This window comes from Glycine max, chromosome 8 (genome assembly GCF_000004515.6).
Source record: "Glycine max cultivar Williams 82 chromosome 8, Glycine_max_v4.0, whole genome shotgun sequence".
Taxonomy (NCBI): Eukaryota; Viridiplantae; Streptophyta; class Magnoliopsida; order Fabales; family Fabaceae; genus Glycine; species Glycine max.
The window spans coordinates 28,616,553-28,635,894 of record NC_038244.2 but is presented as its reverse complement, the minus strand read 5'-3'; positions in this window follow the sequence as shown (position 1 = coordinate 28,635,894).

Sequence of the window (19,342 nt, the reverse complement as noted above, 5' to 3'; positions counted from 1 at the left end):
ATCGATTACCAGAGAGTAAATCTCTTGAAAAACACTTTTTGACTTAAATTACTTGGCCAAACCTTTTGCTATATCAATTAGAAATTCCCTTCCTAAAATACTAGTGATCATCTTGATGTTGTGGCTTGTATTCTTAAATCATTGTCTTGAATTTTAAACTTGAAAAGCCCATTCGCATCATTTGCATCAAATCATCATGATCATCATCAAAACACCAAAGTCATTTGCTTCTACAATCTCCCCCTTTTTGATGATGACAATATAAGTCCTGAAATCAAGATACAAGCAAGCAATGTATATATATAAAATTTGCGTTCACTCCCCCTATGTTTTGGAATTGATGATCACTTGATTTCTAAGCTTTTTTTAAGCCTTTCTACACCCCATTTTTCTCCCCCTTTGGCAACATCAAAAAACCAAAGTACTTGGGAATCAACACACATATAATAATGAAGTGGAAACATAGTAATTACAAGGTATAAAGCATAACCAACCAAACTCATAAATAAGACATATCCAAACCAGAATGCAAACAGTTCAAAATTCAAAACCACATAGTATCAAAGAATAAAAGTCTGAAATCCAAATACTACAAGATAAATAAAGTATTGAACATAATAATCTAAGTAGCATAGACAAAATACACGGCTTATAAGAGACATAGAATTAGAAACTAAATTCTAAGAAGGTGGAGGTGGTGGTGGAAAATCGAAACTCTGACGAATGTAACCCACATCCTCTTCAAGCTATGTGAGGCGAATATCCATTCTGGCAAAAGTGTATCCAATGAGTCGAAACGTTCACCAACATAAGAACAAAGACCCCGTAATTCGGAAAGAACTTCAGTCATGAGTGCTGAATCATCTCGCTGAGGAGGAGGTGAAGGAGTTCGCTCATCTTGAGGAGGGAGTGCGTCTTTCTTCAGCCATTGACCATTCCGATCCTTACGGTATCCAAAAGAAGTCATTGCACCAGCACCAATTGCAAAGGAACACTTGACTTGAACAAATGGTTCATCATCAAGCGGAATTTGAAAATGACGCAGAAACAAAGTTATCAATTGAGGGTAAGGGAGAGGTGCATTGGCCCGTAATGCCTTATGCATTCGGTACCGAACCAAGTGAGCCCAGTTGATCTGATGACCGGTAAGGAAAGCCCACATCAGAATCAAATCCTCCTCAGAGGCTTGTGCCAAATTTGAAGACCGGGGAAGCAAAATTCTAACAATTATATAGTGCATGATGCGATTATCAAATGTTAATGACCCGACCAACAATCTACCGGTCATTTCAGCCTGGTCATTGCAGACCATACGGCGAGCATCATGACTAGAATAATCAAATTTCCAGTCATCAACAATGGTGCCCTGAAAAGGTGCACCTTGACTGGGTAAATGAGTTAAAGAAAAGAACAATGACTGATCAATGATCATGGGAATACCATGCAGCTCAGAAGAAATAATGCCATCCTGAATTTTTAAATTGCAGTAGAAGACCTTTACAAGTTCAGGATAATGTGACAATTTTAAGGACATGAAATCAACCAAGCCAGAATTTTGAAACACTTGATAGCAATCAAACGTTTCATCATTAAAGAAATCTACATCTAGGTACTTAGGGTCTAAGATGATCCTAGAAGAAAATTGAGAAAGGTACCGTAGACGCTGATCATCGGATGAAAACAAAGTGGATGATCTTGGAGATGACAAAGAGGGATGAATAGGTGTTGTGGGTGCTTCGGATGGTCCGTGGCGGCGATGGGCAGCAGCAGTGGCGGTGGAGGATGATCCATTTCTCTTCTTCGATGGTTCTGCCATTTGATGAAGTTTTAGTGGATTTCAATCGGTGGAAGTGAAAGAGGAGTGAAAAATAGGAAGATTGGGCTTTACGGGACGTGTTTTGGTGAAGATTTGAGTAAGATACGAAGGTTTGAAGATTTAGGGATGGAGGAGGCACGAGGAAAAGCCTTGGCTGCGCAACAACTCTGGTTTCGTGGGTATTTATAGACGAGGACGAGTTGTAATCGATTACAAGGATTGGTAATCGATTACAAGAGTAATAAGCCTTCTGGTAATCGATTATAGGATGTTGTAATCGATTATAGGCTGCCTATTCTTGTGTAATCGATTACACTGGATGGTAATCGATTACCATAGCATAAACTAGGCTAGTTTCTAAAAAATTACCTATGTCTATGCTAAATACATCTAATATTATTAATTATCACTACTAATGCACTTAATTCAAGCATTTAAATATAAAACACACATGAATTCATAAATTCTATCATAATAACAATAATTTAAACAAAATCAATCAAAGTAACATACTTAACATAAACAATCAATCATAAGAGTAAATTAATCAATCAATCCTTATTTTTCTAAATCACTAACATCTAAGAGGCCTAATTCCCTTCTATTAGAGAAGAATGCTTCTTTGGGGAGAGGTTTTGTGAAAATATCAGCAAGTTGATTCTTAGTATCAACAAACTCTAATACACAATCTCCCTTTAGGACATGATCTCTAAGAAAATGGTGCCTAATTTCTATATGTTTAGTTCTAGAGTGTTGAACTGGATTCTTGGAGAGATTAATTGCACTTGTATTATCACATCTAATAGGTATATGGTCAAGAAGGATTCCATAATCAGAAAGTTGTTGCTTCATCCATAAGATTTGAGCACAACAACTGCCGGCAGAAATATATTCTGCTTCTGCAGTGGATAAAGCAACACTATTTTGTTTCTTACTGTGCCAAGAAACTAGAGCAGATCCAATAAATTGACAAGTTCCACTAGTGCTCTTTCTATCTATTTTAGAACCGGCAAAGTCTGAATCAAAATATCCAATTAAGGTGCATGTGGAATTTCTAGGATACCATAAACCTATGTTTGTAGTGCCTACCAAATATCTAATGATTCTTTTAACAGCACTAAGATGTGATTGTTTAGGATTTGATTGAAATCTAGCACACATACACACACTAAACATTATATCAGGCCTGCTAGCAGATAAATAAAGAAGTGATTCGATCATACCTCGATATTGCTTAACATCTATTGACTGACCGATTTCATCTTTATCTAGATAGCAAGCAGTGCTCATTGGTGTAGCCATGTGCTTAGCATTTTCCATGTTGAATTTGTGGATTAACTCTTTGCAATACTTGGATTGATTGACAAAGATACCATCCTTAGTTTGTTTAATTTGAAATCCAAGAAAGAAGTTAAGTTCTCCCATCATTGACATTTCAAACTCACTTTGCATGTCATGGGAGAATTCCTTGCACAACAATTCATTACTGGATCCAAAAATAATGTCATCAACATAAATTTGAACTAATAAAATATCATGTGATTTTCTCTTTATAAAAAGAGTAGTATCCACTTTTCCTCTAGAAAAGTCCTTTTCTAAAAGGAACTTACTTAGACGCTCGTACCAAGCCCTAGGGGCTTGTTTCAAGCCATATAAAGCCTTTTTCAATTTATAAACATGATTTGGCTTATCCAATATTTCAAAACCTGGTGGTTGTTCAACATATACTTCTTCTTGAATTAAGCCATTTAGAAAAGCACTTTTAACATCCATTTGATAAAGCTTAAAATTCATTATGGATGCATATGCTAAGAGCATTCTTGATGCAAGCTCCATTGGAGCTTGTAGGCCTAGGATCTTCTTCATCAATGGATTCCTTTGCTTCTTGGAAGATAAATGGCAGCGGAATGGAGAAGGAAGAGAGAGAGGAAACGCCACTTCAAGGAGAAGATGAGTCTAGAAGAAGCTCACCACCATAGGAGGCCATGGATAAGAGCTTGGAGGAAGAAGGAGATGAATGAAGGGAGAGGGAGAGAAGACCACGAAATTTTGTGCTCAAAAAGAGCTCTGAAATATGAAGTTAATATTCAAATGATCAAAGTTGAAAAAAATGCACACACATGACCTCTATTTATAGCCTAAGTGTCACAAAATTGGAGGGAAATTCAAATTTCACTTGAATTTGAAATTGAATTTGTGGAGCCAAACTTTGGAGCCAAAATTTCACTAATTATGATTAGTGAATTTTAGTTATGGTTCAGCCCACTAATCCAAGATCAATTCCAAGATTCTCCATTAAGTGTGCTTAGGTGTCATGAGGCATGAAAAGCATGAAGGACATGCACAAAGTGTGACTATATGATGTGGCAATGGGGTGTAGTAAGCAAATGCTCACCTCCCCCTCTAAAATTTAATTGGATTGGGCTTCTACCAATTCAATTAAATTTATTTCCAACCACACACATCAAATATCCACTTAGTGTATGTGAAATTACAAAACTACCCCTAATACAAAAACTAGTCTAGGTGCCCAAAAATACAAGGGCTGAAAAATCCTATATTTCTAGGGTACCCTACCTACAATATGGAGCCCTAAATACAAGGACCAAATATAATGACATCCTAGTCTAATATGTACAAAGATAATTGGACCCAACCTTGGCCCATGGGCTCAGAAATCTACCCTAAGGTTCATGAGAACCCTAGGGCCTTCTTCAGCAGCTCTAGCCCAATCTTCTTGGAGCCTCTTGCTCATGGTTCTAGTGATTGGTCCCTTCCTAGGGAGGATTGCATCATCCCCTTCCCCTTGAAGAGGATTTGACCTCAAATCTGTTAGTTCCTCCTCCTCAATATCAGCTCCACCTGCAAAAGGAGTTAAATCAGAAATGTTAAAAGTGGTGCTGACTCCATACTCTTCTGGGAGGTCCAACCTATAGGCATTGTTATTGATCCTCTCCAAAACCTAAAAAGGTCCATCCCCTCTAGGGCTAAGCTTGGATTTCCTTTTAGTAGGGAATCTATCCTTCCTAAGATGGAGCCAAACCCAATCACCCTCATTAAGAACTAGCTCTTTTCTTCCTCTATTGCCTTTAGTTGAATACACCTTTGTTTGGTTCTCTATTTGGTTCTTAACCCTCTCATGCAACTTCTTTACAAATTCTGACCTAGATTCCCCTTCTTTATGTATAAAAGAAGTGTCCAGTGGGAGGGGAATGAGGTCTAACGGTGTTAGGGGATTGAACCCATAGACAACCTCAAAAGGGGACTGCTTGGTGGTTCTATGAACCCCCCTGTTGTAGGAAAATTCTACATGAGGAAGATACTCATCCCAAGAATTATGGTTGCCTTTCAGAAGAGCCCTTAAAAGGGTGGATAAAGACCTATTCACTACCTCTGTTTGCCCATCAGTTTGTGGATGACAAGTGGTAGAGAAAAGAATTTTAGTTCCTAGCTTAGCCCATAAGGTTTTCCAGAAGTGGCTAAGGAACTTAGCATCTCTATCTGACACAATGGTCCTAGGCAAACCATGGAGTCTCACAACTTCCTTGAAAAAGAGTTTTGAGATGTGGGAAGCATCATCCACCTTGTGGCATGGTATAAAGTGTGCCATCTTGCTAAACCTATCCACCACCACAAAGATAGAGTCTACACCTCTTTGGGTTCTAGGAAGCCCAAGGACAAAGTCCATACTAATGTCTACCCAAGGTGCAGATGGGATGGGTAAGGGTGTGTATAGCCCATGAGGCATCACCCTAGACTTGGCTTGTAAACAAGCCACACACCTAGTGCAATGCTTATGGACATCTTTCTTCATATGGGGCCAATAAAACTTTTCTTTGAGTAAGACAAGGGTCTTGTCTATTCCAAAGTGGCCCATGAGCCCACCCTCATGGCTCTCTTTCACAAGTAATTTCCTAATGGATCCTTGGGGTATGCAAAGCTTTCCCTCTTTGAACAAATACCCCTCAGCCAAATAGAATCCATCTTGGGCCTTTTTCCCACAACTCTCATAAATGGGAGAGAAATGTTCATCTAAAGCATACAAGTCCCTAATATTATCAAATCCTAAAATTTGAGCTCCTAGGGAGCAAAACAATGTGTGTCTCCTAGAGAGGGCATCAGCTACCACATTTGTTTTTCCCTTTTTGTATTTGATAACATATGGAAATTGCTCTAGGTACTCTACCCATTTTGCATGCCTCTTGTTTAACTTGCTTTGCCCTCTAATGTACTTAAGTGATTGATGATCACTATGAATGACAAATTCCTTGGAAACAAGGTAATGTTCCCAAGTTTGGAGGGCTCTTATTAAGGCATAAAGCTCTTTATCATAGGTGGGGTAGTTGAGGGTGGCACTATGAAGTTTTTCACTAAAATAAGCAATAGGGTGCCCACCTTGTAACAATACAGCTCCAACTCCCACTCTAGAGGCATCACATTCTAGCTCAAAAGTTTTAGAAAAGTCAGGAAGAGCTAGAACAGGTGCCTTAGTAAGCTTTTCTTTGAGCAAAGCAAAGGCTTGCTCTTGTTTTTCACCCCAGGTAAATGCCACATTCTTCTTCACCAGCTCATTGAGAGGTGATGCAATTGTAGAGAAATTAGGAACAAACCTTCTATAGAAGCTTGCTAACCCATGGAAGCTCCTAATATCTCCCACACTTTTTGGGGTGGGCCATTCTTGGATGGCCTTGATTTTCTCAGGGTCCACTTGGACCCCATTTCTACCAACTACAAAACCTAAGAAAACTATATTATCTACACAAAAGGTACACTTCTCTATATTTGCATAGAGGGTGTTTTTCCTAAGGACTGAAAGAACTTGTCTGAGATGTCCTAAGTGATCATCTAGGCTCCTACTATACACTAAAATATCATCAAAATAAACAACTACAAATCTACCTATGAAATCCCTTAAGACATGATGCATAAGCCTCATAAAGGTGCTTGGTGCATTAGTGAGCCCAAAAGGCATCACTAGCCATTCATACAAACCAAACTTGGTCTTGAAAGCACTTTTCCACTCATCACCCTTTTTCATCCTGATTTGGTGATAACCACTTTTAAGATCAATTTTTGAAAAGATATTGGCACCATGCAACTCATCAAGCAAATCATCAAGTCTAGGAATGGGGTGCCTATACTTTACAGTGATGTTGTTGATGGCCCTGCAATCTGTACACATTCTCCACGTACCATCCTTTTTAGGCACCAACAACACTGGCACAGCACATGGGCTTAGGCTCTCTTGGACCCAGCCCTTCTCCAATAATTCTTTAACCTGAGACTCTATCTCCTTAGTCTCCTGAGGGTTAGTCCTATAGGCTGGCCTATTAGGAAGGCTTGCTCCTGGGACTAAATCTATTTGGTGTTCTATTCCCCTTAAAGGAGGTAGCCCAAGGGGTATCTCTTTGAGAAATATATCACCAAATTCATGTAAGAGTTCTTGGACCTTTGGGGGTAAGGTCTCAAATGTAGGAATTGTGGCAGTGCTAAGTGATGCAATCCTACCCCGCAAGGGCATTGGCTAGAAGACTCCAAGTAGATTGGGTTAGAGATCCAAGGAAAGGCCCTAGGGTTCTCATGAGCCTTAGGGTAGATTTCGAGCCCATGGGCTAAGTATGAGCCCACTTATCTTTGTAAATATTAGAATAGGTTTTTCCTTCGTCTAGGCCTTGTATTTTGGCCATTCTAGTAGTATAGGGTTTTAGCCTTGTATTTCGGGGCATTTTGAGTTGTCTTTGTAATAAGGACTTTTTTTTTTTATTTTCATGTTTTTTGTCATGGGGGTGAGCTTAGCTATTATAGGGGGTGTGTAGCTAAGCTCTAGCTTCTCATCTCAAGGAGGTGAGCTTAGCTATTAGAGAGGTATGTGTAGCTAAGCTCTAGCTTCTTTAGGAATCTTCTTAAGGAAGCTTCTCAAGGAGGTGAGCTTAGTTATGAGAGGGGTGTGTGTAGCTAAGCTCTAGCTTCTCAAGGAAGTTTTCTCAAAGAAGCTTCTCAAGGAAGTTTTCTCAAGAAAGCTTCTCAAGGAAGCTACCTAGTCTATAAATAGAAGCATGTGTAACACTTGTTGTAACTTTGATGAATGAGAGTCTTGTGAGACATACTTCAAAGTTCCACTTCTATACCTCTTTTATTCCTTCAATTTCGTGCTCCCCCCTCTCTCTTTCTCTCCCTCTTTCTTTTCCTCCATTGAAGCATCCTCTCCAAGCTTCTTATCCAAGGCTCATCTTGGTGGTGAAGCTCCTTCTTCCATGGCTTATTCCTTAATGGATGGCGCCTCCTCTCACCTATTTTCCTTTGTCTTCCGCTGCATCTCCATGGTGGAAAATCACCATTAAAGGACCCCATTGAAGCTCAAAGATCCAGCCTCCATAGAAGCCCCACAAGCAAGCTTCCATCACTAAGGGATGTTTCCCTTGATAGGAGAAGGTAGAAAGATTGTTTAAGAAGGAGTGCTCTTTTAATATCACCTTTTGTTGCAAAATGATTTTCCTTCTTAACAATCTTCTTGGAGGAATCCTTTCCCTCTTTTTCCTTCCCCCTGGCCTTTGAAGACAAGGCCTTACTATCCTTCTTTTTCTTTTGTTTTTCTAATTTTTCTTCCTCATCCCTCTTATCTTTCATAGTTAGTTGATCTTTGGCCACCTGTAAAGGTGTTTGAGGATGCAACACAAATTTAGTGTCAAGATGGGTGAGGGTAATCTCATTAGTTAGGCCATTATAAATGATCTTCCTATCAAATTGCCACGGCCTTCCTAAAAGAATATGTCCTGCCTCCATGGGAACTATATCACAATTAACTTCATCCTTATATGTCCCAATGGAGAAAGGTACCTTCACTTGTTGGTTAACTATCATTTCCCCTTGCTCATTGAGCCATTGAAGTTTATAAGGTTTTGGGTGGGGAATGATAGTAAGGTTCAACTTGGAAACTAATCTTGTGCTACAACAATTGCAACAAGATCCACTATCCACAATGAGAGAACAAGTTTTATCTAAAATTTTGCATCTTGTATGAAAGATGTTCTCTCTTTGGGATTGAGATAGATCACAAGATTGACCTCCAAGGAGCCTTCTAATCATTAAGAGGTCACCTTCTTCATGGGGGTAGACTTCCTCACTAGACTCTTCACCCCTTACTTCATCTTCACTTCCACTAGAGGAAGGGCAAGAAGTAGTCTCCTCTTGACTACTATAAATGTCTTGACCCCTCATGATCATGGTTTTCTTTGTGGGGCATTGAGAGGCAATGTGACCTCTCCCAAGACATTTGAAGCATTTAATGTTGCTAGTCCTTTCTTGGGAACTAGTCTTAGGGGTGTATTTTTCTATGGTCTTACCCTTATCTTCCTTGGGTTTTGAAGGTGCAGCCCCTAAAATTCCATGGGCTTGGTCCTTCCTTGGATAAGAGTGAGAGCCATAAGATCTTGAAGAAGGCTTTCTTTTAAGTTGTTGCTCCACTCTTATACAAAGTTGGACTAGCTCATCTAGGTCCCTATATGGAAGGAGTTCAACCTTGTCCCTCACTTCCATATTGAGCCCACTAAGGAACCTAGCTATGCTTGTTCTTTCCTCCTCCCTAAGTCCAGCTCTTAAAAGGAGTAGTTCCATTTGTTGTCTATATTCTTCAACACTCATACTCCCTTGTCTAAGCCTTTGGAGCTTGTCCATAAGCTCCCTTTCATAGTAGAAGGGAATGTGCCTCTTCCTAAGGGCACTCTTAAGATCATTCCAATACTCTACTGGAGGATCCCCATGAATCCTTCGTTCTTTAACAAGGGAAGTCCACCAATAGAGGGCATACCCTTGAAAGCTAAGGGTAGCCAATGGAACTTTTCTCTCTTCGCTAATATGATGGCAAGCAAAGAGTTGTTCAACCTTCATTTCCCAATCTAAGTAGGCCTCAACATTATCTTTTCCGTGGAAATATGGGAGGCTAATGTTAACCTCTTGAGGCCTTCTATCCTTTTCTCTTCTTTGGGAGTGATGTTTAGTATGTGAACTATGACGCCCTCTATAATAGTCGCTAAGTTCTTCACTTAAACTCTTGCAGGAGTCATGACTACTATAGGAGGCATGTTTTTCTCTTTTCATTTCTTTCATTATTTTTCTTCTTTCTTCCTCTCTTATTTTTTTCTCTTTCATCTTGACTTATTTCTTCCACTCTTTTTTTACCTTTATCTTTTCTCTCTTGTTTTTCTTTCCACAACTTAAGGGATCTCAACTCATCTAATATCTTATACAAGGGGTCCTTAGGAGTAGAACCCTCACCATTAACACTAGATGAAGAATGAAGACTCATGTTGGTTCCTAAGTTATGGTTCTTTCTTGTTGGGGGTTTGAAAAAAAGGTAAAAGAAACTATGGTTGAAACTAGCCAAAATAAACACTAAAAAAGGTGTGAAAGATAAGGTAAAAACTAATTGGTAAAAGGAAAGCTATCTAGGCGGTTTGACAATGGAGGTAAAGGAAATAAGCTATGAAAGTAAGCAAGAAATTAAAGTGCAAGAAATGCAAACTAGGCGGATCCTAAGAGTGTTTGGATGACCTCATTTAAGGTTCCCAACAAAACACTCACTATCCTAAGGGAAAATTGCCTAAAATTATTACACACAAATGGAAGTAGGGTGACCTAGCGGAGGCTCCCAACTTACTTCCAATGAAAGACCTTTTTGTTACAAAATTTGAAAGCAAAGCAAATTGCCAATTACAAAATTACAAAGAAAAAAATCCTCAATTGTGGTGGCTATTCTCTCTTTAGTGTTTCACTCAATTTGGAGTGCTTCTTAGTCCGATAGCTCTTAAGGTGGTTGGCCCCTTGCTTCTTGACTCAAATTCTTCAAGATATGGCACCAATCCTCCTTTCCAATTCCCTATATGGCAACTCACAACCAAGGAAACAAAGAGACAAGCAATAACCAAAGACCAAAAAAAAATGAAATGAAAGCTAAACCAATAGAGTTTTAACAAGACAAATTTTTAAGGATTATTCAACAATTAAAGCAATGAAAAGCACAAAAAAGCAAGCTAGGACTCAAAGAGAAACCTAGAATGGCTCTAGAGTAGAGTAGAAAAACTCTAAAAAAAAAAACTCAAGAGCAACACTATTCTGTCTCTAGAGTAGAGCAGAAATATATTCTGCTTCTGCAGTGGATAAAGCAACACTATTTTGTTTCTTACTGTGCCAAGAAACTAGAGCAGATCCAATAAATTGACAAGTTCCACTAGTGCTCTTTCTATCTATTTTAGAACCGGCAAAGTCTGAATCAAAATATCCAATTAAGGTGCATGTGGAATTTCTAGGATACCATAAACCTATGTTTGTAGTGCCTACCAAATATCTAATGATTCTTTTAACAACACTAAGATGTGATTGTTTAGGATTTGATTGAAATCTAGCACACATACACACACTAAACATTATATCAGGCCTGCTAGCAGATAAATAAAGAAGTGATTCGATCATACCTCGATATTGCTTAACATCTATTGACTGACCGATTTCATCTTTATCTAGATAGCAAGCAGTGCTCATTGGTGTAGCCATGTGCTTAGCATTTTCCATGTCGAATTTGTGGATTAACTCTTTGCAATACTTGGATTGATTGACAAAGATACCATCCTTAGTTTGTTTAATTTGCAATCCAAGAAAGAAGTTAAGTTCTCCCATCATTGACATTTCAAACTCACTTTGCATGTCATGGGAGAATTCCTTGCACAACAATTCATTACTGGATCCAAAAATAATGTCATCAACATAAATTTGAACTAATAAAATATCATGTGATTTTCTCTTTATAAAAAGAGTAGTATCCACTTTTCCTCTAGAAAAGTCCTTTTCTAAAAGGAACTTACTTAGACGCTCGTACCAAGCCCTAGGGGCTTGTTTCAAGCCATATAAAGCCTTTTTCAATTTATAAACATGATTTGGCTTATCCAATATTTCAAAACCTGGTGGTTGTTCAACATATACTTCTTCTTGAATTAAGCCATTTAGAAAAGCACTTTTAACATCCATTTGATAAAGCTTAAAATTCATTATGGATGCATATGCTAAGAGCATTCTTGATGCAAGCTCCATTGGAGCTTGTAGGCCTAGGATCTTCTTCATCAATGGATTCCTTTGCTTCTTGGAAGATAAATGGCAGCGGAATGGAGAAGGAAGAGAGAGAGGAAACGCCACTTCAAGGAGAAGATGAGTCTAGAAGAAGCTCACCACCATAGGAGGCCATGGATAAGAGCTTGGAGGAAGAAGGAGATGAATGAAGGGAGAGGGAGAGAAGAGCACGAAATTTTGTGCTCAAAAAGAGCTCTGAAATCTGAAGTTAATATTCAAATGATCAAAGTTGAAAAAAATGCACACACATGACCTCTATTTATAGCCTAAGTGTCACACAAAATTGGAGGGAAATTCAAATTTCACTTGAATTTGAAATTGAATTTGTGGAGCCAAACTTTGGAGCCAAAATTTCACTAATTATGATTAGTGAATTTTAGTTATGGTTCAGCCCACTAATCCAAGATCAATTCCAAGATTCTCCACTAAGTGTGCTTAGGTGTCATGAGGCATGAAAAGCATGAAGGACATGCACAAAGTGTGACTATATGATGTGGCAATGGGGTGTAGTAAGCAAATGCTCACCTCCCCCTCTAAAATTTAATTGGATTGGGCTTCTACCAATTCAATTAAATTTATTTCCAACCACACACATCAAATATCCACTTAGTGCATGTGAAATTACAAAACTACCCCTAATACAAAAACTAGTCTAGGTGCCCAAAAATACAAGGGCTGAAAAATCCTATATTTATAGGGTACCCTACCTACAATATGGAGCCCTAAATACAAGGACCAAATATAATGGCATCCTAGTCTAATATGTACAAAGATAATTGGACCCAACCTTGGCCCATGGGCTCAGAAATCTACCCTAAGGTTCATGAGAACCCTAGGGCCTTCTTCAGCAGCTCTAGCCCAATCTTCTTGGAGCCTCTTGCTCATGGTTCTAGTGATTGGTCCCTTCCTAGGGAGGATTGCATCAATTCTAATGGCTTCTAATCTAGCAACTGGAGCATATGTTTCTTCATAATCTATACCTTCTTCTTGATTATATCCTTTTGCAACTAATCTAGCCTTATTTCTAATGATTATTCCATGTTCATCTAACTTATTTCTAAATACCCATTTTGTTCCTATGATGGGATAATTTTTAGGTTTTTCTACAAATTCCCACACATTGTTTCTTTCAAATTGATTCAGTTCTTCTTGCATGGCAATAATCCAGTTATCATCCACTATGACTTCTTTTATATTTTTAGGTTCAATCATAGATACAAAAGCCATATAATTGCATAATTCTTTAAGAGAATGTCTAGTTGTTACCCCTTTTGAGATATCACCAATAATGCTGTCAAGAGGATGATCTTTTGAGGCTTTCCATTCTTTTGGAAGTTCATTATTTGATTTGACTTCTTCTGGAGGATCTTCATTGCTTCCTTTCCCTTTTCCTTTAGAATCTTGTCCATGAATATGAATTTGTTCTAAAGATTCTGCAATATCATCTAGCATATTCTTTCTTGACAAGATAGCATTAGATTCATCAAAAGTAACATGAATGGATTCCTCAATATTCATAGTTCTTTTATTATATATCCTATATGCTTTGCTTTGCAATGAATATCCAAGAAAGATGCCTTCATCAGATTTTGCATCAAATTTTCCTAGATTATCTTTACCATTGTTAAGCACAAAACATTTGCAACCAAAAACATGTAGATGTGAAATGTTGGGTTTTCTACCATTATATAACTCATATGGGGTTTTCTTTAAAATGGGTCTTATTAAGGCCCTATTCATGATGTAACATGCAGTATTAACGGCTTCAGCCCAAAAATATTTTGGAAGAAAAGTATCATTTAATAAAGTTCTAGCAATTTCTTCCAATGACCTATTTTTCCTCTCAACAACTCCATTTTGTTAAGGGGTTCTAGGTGCAGAAAAATTGTGTTCAATACCATGTTCTTCACAAAATGATTCAAAATCTTGTCTGGTAATCGATTACAGGATTTATGTAATCGATTACAACTTTTAAAATTTGAATTAAAACATTTATTAACTGCTGGTAATCGATTACCCATATTGTGTAATCGATTACACAGTCTAAAATTTGAATTCAAAATATTTAGTAGCTGTTGTAAATCATTTTTGGCCACTGGTAATTGATTACATCCTCTGGTAATCGATTACCAGAGAGTAAATCTCTTGAAAAACACTTTTTAACTTAAATTACTTGGCCAAACCTTTTGCTATATCAATTAGGAATTCCCTTCCTAAAATACTAGTGATCATCTTGATGTTGTGGCTTGTATTCTTAAATCATTGTCTTGAATTTTAAACTTGAAAAGCCCATTTGCATCATTTGCATCAAATCATCATGATCATCATCAAAACACCAAAGTCATTTGCTTCTACACACAACTTTAGGATACCCTAGTAATGTAGGATTTTTCAGCCCTTGTATTTTAGGGCACCTAGACTAGTTTTTGTATTAGGGGTAGTTTTGTAATTTCACATGCATTAAGTGCACTATTTGATGTGTGAGTTGGGAGAGAAATTTAATTGGATTGGGCTTCTCCAATTCAATTAAATTTTAGACCAGCCTAAGGGGGAGGTAGGCATTTGCTTGCTACACCTCATTACCACATCATATAGTCACACTTTGTGCATGTCCTTCGTGCTTTACATGTCTCATGACACCTAAGCACACTTAGTGGAGAATCTTGGATTTGATATTTGATTATTGGATTGAACAATAGCTGAAATTCACTTATTATAATTAGTGGAATTTTGGCTCCACAAATTCAAATTCAAATTCAAGTGAAATTTGAATAGAAATTCAAATTTTCCTCCAATTTTGTGTGACACTTAAACTATAAATAGAGGCCTTGTGTGTGCATTTTGGAACTTTGATCATTTGAGAAATTAGACTTCAAAGTTCAGAGCTCATTCTCCCTCTCCCTCCACTCATCTTCTCCTATCTTCAAGCTCTTATCCATGGCTTCCTATGGTGGTGAGTTTGTTCTTGACTCATCTTCTCGTTGAAGTGACATCTCCAATCACCTTTCCTCCTTCTCCATTCCACTGCCATTGATATTCAAGAAGCAAATGACTCAATTGATGAAGAAGATCCAAGGCCTACAAGTTCTACATGGAGCTACATTAATAGTTGTATATAAAGTACAAAGAGACCTTTCTTGTGGTAGTTGGACATGATGGCAACAATAAATTCCTTCCAATAGTCTTTTTCATTGTCAAGAGTGAAAAAAAAGAAGCATGACCTTTCTTCCTCAAAAATTTAAAAAGGCATGTCACCCACAAGATGGTCTATGTTTGATTTCATACAGGCACAACTCAATAAAAAATGCCTACTCAAGACCTGATAGTGGGTGGATGACACCGAATTCAGTGCATGTGTTCTACATTCAACATATTGCACAAAATTACATGAGAAGGTTAAAGAACAATGGCATCAAAAAACTAATTATCAATATGGGTGAGTGCTAAACTTTTTTCTCTTAGTAAATATCAATTAATTTTGTATTACAAATAATATTGCAATTATTTGTTTATAACTACTTAACATATGCAAGGACAAAGCCTCAATTCAATCACTATTATAAAACTCTAAGGGGAGGATGAACAAGTTGAACAAGCAATTAATTGTGTGACACCCTCTACCCCTCACATATATATTAATAAAGGAATAAAAATTCAAATATTAATTAAAAGTATTTTTAAAACATTTTTAAATACAAGCTTTTCAAATGGGTAAAAGGCTCACATTCACTTTCTTCTACATCATATTCAAACTTGTCCAAATAAATAATAAAGTCATCTCGACTCAAAGAAAGTCATATAAGTCTCATACAATTAATATAGAACCTATATCCTAATGTCACATCCTATCAGAGCGTGGTGTTCCCGTGTCCTCTAGCATGAGGTTCTTCATAGTCATCCACCTATTCATCTGCTCCCCCGAACACAAAGTTCAAGATCATCACAGGATCCAAACACAAACAGCAAACCGGGAGTGAGTTATCACATTGCTAACTACTAGAGAGAAACAACACAACATATAGTAGCCAAATACAATTTACTTAGCATATCTCACATTATTTCATCACTTTGTCATTCATCAATCACACCTTTCAATCATCAATCATTATACACAGGAATCACACACTCCGATCAAGACATAATAACACATCAATTTCATAATAAACAATTAGCAAGCGTATGCGATAGTTATGCTAAGACTCAAACCTATATGCAATGTGGTACCATGTCAGTGAAAAACCACCCTGGGGCGCTTAGGAGTACATAACAAGACACACCACACAATGGGTTTGTCAGGTCACTCTCACTAAGTAAGATCGTAGGGAGACCAGTCAGGGTCACGATGTTTTGCGAGAATGCTCCAACCATATGGGATCAACATAGGCTTAAAGGAGCACTCAAACCCGGTGACCCCTAAGGCCTACACTCCGAAGAGTCCGTCAGGGCCTCTCCCTCCTGATTCAGGTCCAACCCCTAAAATTATTTTAGCACACAGACTCTATCTATGAACTGTACAAAACACACGACTCCTCAATTGTTCTCAAAATAATTTTAACTCGTCGCCCTTTAAGGGTCTTATCATTAACTCGTCGCCCTTAAAGGGACTTAACATTAACTCGTCGCCCAAAAAGGGACTTAGCATTAACTCGTCGCCCTAAAAGGGACTTAACATCAACTCGTCGCCCTAAAAGGGACTTAGCATTAACTCGTTGCCCTTGAAGGGACTTATGATCGTGTGATTGTACAATTCATAGTTCACAACTCGATGCACATATATATCTCAATCATATACATACTCAATTTATCACATACACTTAATCCCAATCACAATGGTATAATCTCAATTTAACATGTTATCACACCTCATGAATCATGTACACTTTACCTATGAACTATGCAATACACACATCTACTCAATTGTTTTCAAAATCATTTTAACTCGTCGGATTTCCACAGTGGATCCCATCACAATACTCGTCGCCCTTAAAGGGTCTTACAATTGTGTGATTGCACAGTTCATAGTTCACAACTCAATACACACATCTCATCTCAATACACATGTATTTCATCATCCGTCACATGTTCAATTTATCACATACTCACAGTTTGAATCATCATTTCATAACCTCAACATAACAATTTATACAAAAGATTTCATCACAACATGGGGTGTAAAATCCCTGAAATAGTTTCTCACAATTATATCACAATCAATTAATCAAATTCATGGGTTAAACACAAAGACATCAAGAGCACTCAAGTTTATCAATCAATTCTCATCAGGACATCAATTGGTACATAGAACACAATAATATTATATTTATAATCATAAAGAGAAAATTATAATTCAATAAACATCCCAAAATAAACCCAAATTTAGTTCTCTAAGGATCCCAACACATGTTCATTCTAATCCCCAATTGCAATAAACTCATCCCTTACCTCTAAGCGGGCTCACGTGTCTTCAGCCAGCGATAGCAACATCTCTAGCGGTTCCCGGAAATTCTTTCAATTATTCATCCGATTGCTCCGATAGAATTCCCAAACGTCAGAGAGACGGAGAAGAGATTGAAACCTCCACTTGTACTGTCTTCATACGATTCCTTTTTCTCCTTCTACGAATATTATCTCGCAAATCCCAACGGTGGAAGCGTGCGGAGTTGAATTTCTAACAACATATACAAATTTTACAATAATCCAACGCTTAACGAAACCGGGATCGTAGTTTTACCAAGACAGCTCTGGGTTTCTGCGGGAAAGAAAAAGGCTACAATGCGAAGGGTTTTTCTCTCGGTTCAGACATGATATCGAAATTCCCAACGGTGAGAATTCTCGGAATTGTGTTGCGAACATGATACTCAAATTTCACGACGATCCAACGGTGAACGGGTTTGAGATCGTCGTTTTTCTGAGACTATTTTGGTGGGCTGTGGGAAAAAGAAAGGGTTTTGAGAGGAGAAGGGGAAAAACGAAAATGAGGCCAAAAGGAGACAACTGACTTAATATAACTATTTATACCTAGGGTACTCAGCCTATTATTTGCTCTATATTTATTTATTTATTTATTTTTTTACTAAAAAGCTTTTTAAATTTATTTACGAAAAATTGGGATGTTACAAATTGGCTTAGGGAGATTTCATGAGAAAAATGGACTCTAGCATGGGATGTTGGCCGATGATGGGGACACATGATATCCAATATTGTTTAATTATATGTCTATTATATATATATATATATATATATTGTTTAATGTTTATGATGTTATAGTATTGCTAGAGCATGATTCTAGAATTATTATGGTGTTGGAATTTGAAGATGTGATTGTTTGATTTGATTTATATGTGTACATTGTGTCAGTGAACATCGCTATGAATGTATACTATAATATGTGAGCACAAGTGAATGTGTGTCCATAACTGATATTTTGACTGAATGAATGATGTTTATGAGTATATGTGAAAACAATATGTCATGAGATGTGTATATGTTGCAAAAATATTAAGAGAACCTAATCCTTGTGAGATAGGAATCTCCAACAAACTTAAAAAATGAACCATGTGCATATTGTCTTTGAATCATGAATCATGTTGTGCATGTGTTTTAAAGTGAAGGATGTTTTTGAACCTAACCGGGAGGTCATGAATGAGTTTACGTATGACTCTAACCTCGAGGGTGCAACAACTTGAAATCTTATTTAAGATCATACTATTCACATGGGTTGGAGTATCCTTATGAGGTTAGAACACCCTAACACTTCACCGACAGTGTCATCTCAGTGAGAGTGATGGTATCGGGTTGTCCATTGTGTTATAATTTGTTGACTACATGTGTAACAACCAGTCTCATCGCTACAATATAACTAACTCTAAAATGTGAAATTTCAATTTTAAGTGAAAGCTTCATTAGTTTGATTATGAAAATGAGGGTAAATTTTTCGCGATATACATTTACCATACAATGCACAAATACGTGAATACATACATACATACATATATATATATATATATATATATTAAACCACTATACATCATTCACATGTCAGAACATAATTCCATTTTTACATGTATCCAAACCTTGGATTTACATGCCCAATAAAAAGGAGTCAAGGAACCAACTAAGGAAGAGTTGATAACAAAACACAACTCTCTCCCAAAATAAATTTCAACGTTATCACGTTGGCTTGGCGGATCCACGAATGAAAGTTCATGATCATCATAGACACCAACTACACTTAACAAACTAGTCATCAACTCTTCCACAATTCAAATCAGTTGTGGAATGTGGCACCATTCATTAGGAAATAGCCTATGTGTGTCCACATGACACTCTCACTTAGGAAAACTAGGCAGCAAGTGTTGAGGTCACCCTGTCATGCATAGGCAACTCCTCTCCCCCATGGTGATCAAC